Raw genomic sequence first — 6,995 nt, forward strand, 5'->3', positions numbered from 1 at the left:
AGCAAAAACAGGAAGGCAGATTACTACCTGAATGGTTGTAAATTGGGAGAGCGCAGTGTGCAGCTGGACCTGGATGGCCTTGTGCACCAGTCGCTGAAGGTAAGCATGCAGGTGCAGCAGGCGGTAAAGAAGGCTAATGGTATGTTGGTCTTCATTGCAAGAGGTTTCGAGTATAGAAGCAGGGATGTGTTGCTGCAATTGTACAGGGCCTTGGTGAGGTCACACTTGGAGTATTGTGTGCAGTTTTGGTCTCCTTCTCTGAGGAAGGATGTTCTTGCTCTCGAGGGAGTGCAGCGAAAGTTTACCAGACATTTTCCAGGGATGGCGGGAGTGTCATATGAGGAGAGAAGAGTGATGAGCCTGTGGAATTCGTTACCACAGGAAGTAGTTGATGCTAAAACTTTGAATATTTTCAAGAGGCGGCTAGATGTAGCACTTGGGGAGAATAGGATCAAAGTCTATGAGGAGAAAGCAGGATTAGGCTATTGAGTTGGATGATTAGCCATGATCGTGATGAATAGAGGAGCAGGATCGAAGGGCCAAAAGGCTTCCTCCAGCTCCTATCTTCTATGTATCTATGTAATTTTCTCCCTCCCTGATGTAACTCAGTTTCCCAGCTCAGCCTTCAGCTCAATAACTTTGAGTCATATTTCCTCAAACTGCAAACAGTTACTGCAGACGTATTATCCCTGTATCACAATATTATCCAGGAGCTCCCACATGCTGCTGCCTTGACAGATTACCTGTCCTGCCATCCTTAAAGTGGAATCATACAAGTGTGTTATGGAATGGGTTAAGAGACATTCCAATTAAATGTCTCATTTATTTTGAGTACCCGGTAAGTGACACTGATTTGTAAAGAAGCTTCAGGTGGCCTTTGGGCCAGGTGATGTGATAATAGAGTTTTTGTACAGAGTTGTGTTAAAGGAAAATAAAGGTGTTTGTGAGAAGGAGTAGAACGTTTGACTCTTTATACAACAGCAGCTAAGCGGCTAACAGTGGTAGCAGCCGATGGTTGCTGTGCAAATGTGAAGGGTTGAAAGATACAACTTTTCCAGACCCAACCAAGGAGTGAGTGAGTGAGAAAAAAACATTATAAAAGTTGCCAAACAGCAAGAACTGCATAGTTGGAGTGAATTTGAAGTATACACAGAAGTACACAAGGGGCAGCAGGGTAGCATGGTGGTCAGCATAAATGCTTCACAGCTCCAGGGTCCCAGGTTCGATTCCCGGCTGGGTCACTGTCTGTGTGGAGTCTGCACGTCCTCCCCCTGTGTGCGTGGGTTTCCTCCGGGTGTTCCGGTTTCCTCCCACAGTCCAAAGATGTGCGGGTTAGGTGGATTGGCCATGCTAAATTGCCCGTAGTGTCCTAATAAAAGTAAGGTTAAGGGGGGGGTTGTTGGGTTACGGGTATAGGGTGGATATGTGGGTTTGAGTAGGGTGATCATGGCTCGGCACAACATTGAGGGCCGAAGGGCCTGTTCTGTGCTGTACTGTTCTATGTTCTATGTTCTAAGTACCAGATAGGGAAAAAGAGCTCTATCCCACAGATGGCTTTGCACGGAAAAGGTTCTCCCAGTTGGAACTTATAAGGCAAAGGCCAAGCTTGTGGCAAAGGGATTTAAAGAAAACTTAGAAGATCAGGATTTAAGGGTAGATTCAGTTACAGCAGGAAAGGATATTTTAATGATTTTCTTGGCTCTATTAGCCACAAAAGCATGGGAATGCAAATCTATCGATATAAGGGCAGCAGGGTAGCATGGTGGTCAGCATAAATGCTTCACAGCTCCAGGGTCCCAGGTATGATTCCCAGCTGGGTCACTGTCTGTGTGGAGTCTGCACGTCCTCCCCCTGTGTGCGTGGGTTTCCTCCGGGTGCTCCGGTTTCCTCCCACAGTCCAAAGATGTGCGGGTTAGGTGGATTGGCCATGCTAAATTGCCCGTAGTGTCCTAATAAAAGTAAGGTTAAGGGGGGGGTTGTTGGGTTACGGGTATAGGGTAGATACGTGAGTTTGAGTAGGGTGATCATGGCTCGGCACAACACTGAGGGCCGAAGGGCCTGTTCTGTGCTGTACTGTTCTATGTTCTATGTTCTAAAAGCTGCCTTTTTGCAGGGGCATCAGCTCCAGAGAGACATTTTTCTCTGTCCTCCTAAAGAGGCAGCTAACACAGAAGGGGTACCCTGGAAGTTGAACAAATGTTTATATGGATTAAATGATGTGTCTAGAGTCTGGTATTTTTTCGGTAAGGTCGGTGTTGTTAAAGTTAGGCACTTGAAAGCAGATCCGGCAATGTTTTACTGGCATTATAAAGGAAATCTTTCTGGCATCTTTATGATGCATGTCGATGATTTTTTGTGGGGTGGGACTAGTGATTTTGAAGCTATTATAATCTCTGGTTTGAGGAAAGAATTCGGGTTTGGAAGTCAGGCTTCTGGTGTATTTAAATATATTGGACTGGAAATCGGACTGACTAAGTTAGGGGCAACTTTACGTCAGCAATCTTATTTGGAGAGCATCAGCCCAATAGCAATTAGTTGTGGTCAGGTTTCACAAAAATACACAGTGGTTTCAATGATGGAAAAAGAGCAACTGTGAAGGTTTAATTCGGCAACTGAATTGGTTAAGTAGACAGATTAGACCGGATGTTAGTTTTGATGTCTTAGAGTTGAGTACAAAAATGAGTGATCCCAAAGTGGAAGACATAATAAGAGCAAATAAACATTGGTCAAACTAAAAATGCAGGAGTGTGTTTTGAGGTTCCTAGTTTTAGGTGACCTTGGACAACTGAAACTCATAGTTTATAGTGATGTGTCATATGCAAATTTATATGATGGGGTTTCAAGCGCAGGAGGTTTTATAATTTTCTTTTTGGGGAACAATGGTAAATGTCCTCCTGTGTGGGAAACAAAGAAAATAAGGAGAGTGGTCAAAAGCACTTTGGCTGCTGAGACATTAAGCCTTGTTGAGGCGGTTGATATGACATATATATTTCAGATATTGACAGAAATTTCGGGATTAGGGGATTTGGGTAACATACCCATTGAGTGTCACATTGACAATAAAACCCTGTGGGAAAATGTGCACTCTACTGTAGCCATGCTGGCCACGCAAAATGGACACTGAGCCAAAGTAAAATGGAAGACAGAAGGAAAAGCCTGTTTAGTGAGAACAGACAGTCTGCTCTCAACTAATTAGCATTTTGCAAGCAGCAAACCAGTTTCTGGCCAGGTGCAAGATCTCCAAGCCAAAGGTGTTAATGGCAAAGCGCTTAGCATTCTGATGAGGCAGCCCAGATCCAGGCACGAACAATGGCAACATTTCCATCTCAATGTAACACTTGATTGGTTGCGCAGACAGGATGGCACCAGAGTAACGAATATCGAAACCACCCCCCAACATCGAGGAAGGCCCTCGCATTGGAGGATTTCGAAGGTAACCGTTTGGAAACGCTCCAATCGGTACCGAAAGGTAGAGCCCGCCTAGAAGGGGGCAAGGACATTAGAGAGGGGTATAAAGGCAAATTCCCCACAGAGCCCGGTCTGTTAAACCCGTGCTCCGGCCCTGATAGACATCTTGCATCCTGACTCCAGCCGTTGAGCACCAGCCGCCGAAACCGTAAGTTCAACGCTCGCTACGCGATCCAAGCCCACTAGACCCCCAGTACCAGAACGCTTGCTGAAGGCTGCAGTACAAGACCAGGACGAAGGCCTCGTTCTCTGACCTTGCCTGTTCCTGTTAGATAAGTATTCTGTTCACTTAAGTTTAGTTATAGCTTAGTCTCTTAGTGTGTGCATGAGTATTTATTATAACTGTATAATAAATATTGATCGTTTGAACTTTACTAATCGGTGTATCGTCTTTATTACTTTGAACTTGACCTTGGAATACTTGTGACGTTGTCTATACGGCAACTGGCGACTCCAGAGCTGAATAATTACATAGAACAGAGCCTAGTAATGTTAAGCACACGTCGAATACGGAGGCGTGTTAATACACTCCAATAAACGCGTTTTACAACCACAGTAAAACGTGCAACACTACAAAAAGTGTCAATGAGAAAAGGTTAAGGATAGACATCGCATGTTTGAAGCAGATGTTGGACAGAGGGGAAGTAGCAAAAATTAAATGGGTCAACAGGCACTATCAATTATCCGACTATTTTACGAAAAGAGGGGCTCGTTCACAGAAACTTTTGGATATTGTTAATGAAGGACGCCTTTTTCTGTGACTTTGTTTTTATTCCTTCCTAAACTAAAAATAAAAGAAGGGGCGAAATTGCATGTGTTTTTTGAGTTTCTTGTTAATTTTGTTTTCACCAAATTATTTTTTTCTTCAAGCAAGGGGAGATTGTTAAGGAATAGGTTAAGAGACATTCCAATTAAATGTCTCATTTATGTTAAGTATCCAGTAATTGACACTGATATGTAAAGAAGCTTCAGGTAGCCTTTGGAGCATGTGATTTGATGATAGAGTTTTTGTACAGAGTTGTGTTGAAGGAAAATGAAGGTGTTTGTGAGAAGAAGTAGAACTTTTGACTCTTTATACAACAACAGCTAAATGGCTAACAAAGCGTAGGTAATATTTATAATAGGGCTAACTTAAAGGCATAATATCTGAATGCATATAGCATTTGGAACAAAATTAATGAGGTAACAGCGTAAATAGAGGCAGAGGGGTATGATTTGGTGGCGATTACTAAGACATGGTTACAAGGAGACCAGGACTGGGACTTGAATATCCAAGGATACTCCGTGTTTAGGAAGGATAGACTGCAATGAAAAAGACGTGGTGTAGCTTTGTTCGTAAAGGAAGGGATTAGTGCTGTAGTGAGGAACAGTGTTGCCACTGGCGATCAAGACATGGATTCAGTCTGGGTAGAGATAAGAAATACCAAAGGAATGAAGTCCCATATTAGTTCCATAGTAGGACACAGTATAGACCAGGAAATACTGGGGAAAAGTACAACAATAATCATGGATGATTTTAATATGCATATATACGGGCAGCACGGTAGCATGGTGGTTAGCATAAATGCTTCACAGCTCCAGGGTCCCAGGTTCGATTCCCGGCTGGGTCACTGTCTGTGTGGAGTCTGCACGTCCTCCCCGTGTGTGCGTGGGTTTCCTCCGGGTGCTCCGGTTTCCTCCCACAGTCCAAAGATGTGCGGGTTAGGTGGATTGGCCATGCTAAATTGCCCGTAGTGTCCTAAAATTTAAGGTTAAGGAGGGGTTGTTGGGTTACGGGTATAGGGTGGATACGTGGGTTTGAGTGGGGTGATCATTGCTCGGCACAACATCGAGGGCCGAAGGGCCTGTTCTGTGCTGTACTGTTCTATGTTCTATATATTGGATTCATCAAATTGGCTAGAGGGAGAGTTAATAGAGTGTATTAGAGATGGTTTCACAGAACAATATGTTGTCAAACCAACCAGGGAGCAGGCTATTTTGGATTTAATAGTGAGATGGGATTAATTAATGATCTTGTCATAAAGGATTCTCCGGGGAAGAATGATCATTGCATGGTTGAATTTCAAATTCAGTTTGAGGGTAATAAACTTGAATCCCACACAAGTATTGTAGTTTTAAACTAAGGCAATTACGGCAGCATAACAACAAATTTGGCCTTAGTGAACCGGGCAGAAATACTAAAAGGTAGAACAGTTGATAAACAGTGCAGACATCAGACATTTAAGGAGACATTCAATTCCTCCCAACTAAAATATATTTCAAAATTAAGAAAGATTTTTAAGAAGGGAGAAATGCATCCTTAGCTAAGAAAGGATATTAAAGGTAACATAACGCAAAAGCTAGGCATATCACATTGCAAACAGCAGTGGCAGGTTTGAGGATCGGGAAACTTTTAAAGACCATCAAAGGGTTACCTAAAACTAACAAAAAGAGAAAAGGTAAATGACAAAATACAACAAATGCAAAATATAGGAATGGAATAGCCACAGAGATAGTGGATGCATTGGTTGAAATTTCCCCAAATTCCTTGGTTTCTGGAGAAGTACCGGAGGATTGAAAATTTGTCAACAGGTAATTAAGAAAGCTGATGGTGTATAAGAATAGGGAAGTTTTGCTGCAACTGTACTGTACAAGGTACTCGTGCAACCACATCTGGAGTACTGTGGGCAGTTTGGTCCCCTTCATAGAAACATAGTATTTGCAGTGCAGAAGGAGGCCATTTGGCAAGTCTGCACCGACTCTTGGAAAGAGCACCCTACTTTTACGGCCATGCCTCCACCTTATCACCGTAACTCAGTGACCCCATCTAACCTTTATGGACACTTAAGGGCAATTTAGCATGGCCAATCCACCTAACCTGCACATCTTTGGACTGTGGGAAGAAACTGGAGCACCCGGAGGAAACCCACGCAGACACGGGGGGAACTCCGCATAGACAGTGACCCAAGTCGGGAATCGACCTTGGGACCCTGGAGCTATGAAGCAACTGTGCTTACCACTGTGCTACCGTGCTGCCCAGGAAAGATATTGGGTTGGATGCTCCGATTTTTAGACTAAATGCTGGTGCCGGCGGACAAACAATGGTGTTTTACGACAGCAAAAACGGCGCAACAGGTGCACCAATTTATCAATCTAAATTGGCGAGCACCATCGCCACGTGAAATGCGACCGGTTCCAAGCAAAACGGCGCCGGATTCGCCGATTCCGTGAACGCTGCACATGAGACTCATACGCCGCAGCCGCACTTAAACGGTCCTTCCCCCACACACACATACCGTCCCAGCCAACAAGATTGCTGGAAGGAGAGCAGCACCATGGTTCAGGGGCGCTGAGCTGGGCACCCTCCCCGACACTGTGGAGGAGAGTAGGATGACCCTATGCCACAGCACGGGATGAAGGACATCAGGCACTGGCGATTGCCATGCCTGGGTGCAGGTGGCAGATACAGTCAGCCCCGTGGGCAACGTCGTCCGGACCAGCCTGCAATGCAGAAAGGAACTGCACACCTCAAGGCGGCCAGGGTGAGT

This window comes from Scyliorhinus canicula, chromosome 14 (assembly GCF_902713615.1).
Source record: "Scyliorhinus canicula chromosome 14, sScyCan1.1, whole genome shotgun sequence".
In the NCBI taxonomy this organism is placed as follows: domain Eukaryota; kingdom Metazoa; phylum Chordata; class Chondrichthyes; order Carcharhiniformes; family Scyliorhinidae; genus Scyliorhinus; species Scyliorhinus canicula.